Below are 1,071 nucleotides of genomic sequence, written 5' to 3'. Positions count from 1 at the left end.
ATTCTACAAACTTCAGAGTTGTATTCATTCATTGACTTAAAGTCTTGGAAGCGAAGATGCTGCCAATTGTGCCTTACTTCAGGCAAGTATATGTCTTTCTGGTGATCGAAACGATCGACCAAAGCAAGCCAGATGGTGTGTGGGTCCTCCTCAGTAAGGTACTCGGTCTGTAGAGCATCATGGATGTGTCTTCAGATGAAGATTATTGTAGTAGCTTTCTGAGCTTCATCGACATGTTTGTCTTCGAGAGGTGCCTCGATGATGGCTCTGATACCCTTTGCAGTGAGATTGAGCTTCACATCATGAACCCACTTCAGGTAGTTTCTTCCAAAGACTTCCAGAGCGGTGAAATCGAGCTTGTTTAAGTTCAACATGTCCCTAAAATGGTGGGTACAAAAAACGTGATTAGTCATATGGTGATCCATAAACATATACCATAGAATATTTGGGTTCTAATAGACATGTATTGGTATAATTTATGCATCAAAACTACAGGTTTCATGTGGTAAATTTTGAATGAAAATTTCGGGTTTCAAACGCACTAAATATGAAACTTCAGGTTCAATTTAGTTTTATGAACAATTAGTTCATAAAAGAGAGGTTCTTGCAAGAAACATAAAATGCAATATGCTGATTTAAGTATAGTGGAATTCAAATTCTTTGGGAACTCAAGTGTGAGAGCTTCGTTACTACGAAAGTATGTCAACGGTTCAAAGTATAAAAATAAATTATTGAATTGTTAATGTCCAAAAGTGATCTTCAAGTCAATAATTTTGGATTCATTATAAGATTAATGGACTGCAAGTCACTTTAATTAATTCAATAGATCAGGACCAAAAGGGGTCGATTGTGGAAGCTAAATAATGCTAAAATACTAACATTGGATCGAGAAAACATAGCCCAAAAAAATTGGGTTGGTGCCATGAGTAGAGGGCCTGGATTTCACTATATAATCTACGTATTCGTATTATTGAGATTTTATATTATTTTTCGAGAATATATTTTAATTAGTTTGAATTTAGATTTTTTATTAAACTAGTTACGAAAAGTGAAGTTTGGAAATTATTTATT

Source organism: Pyrus communis, chromosome 8 (assembly GCF_963583255.1).
Source record: "Pyrus communis chromosome 8, drPyrComm1.1, whole genome shotgun sequence".
NCBI lineage: Eukaryota > Viridiplantae > Streptophyta > Magnoliopsida > Rosales > Rosaceae > Pyrus > Pyrus communis.
This window is presented reverse-complemented; position numbering follows the sequence as displayed.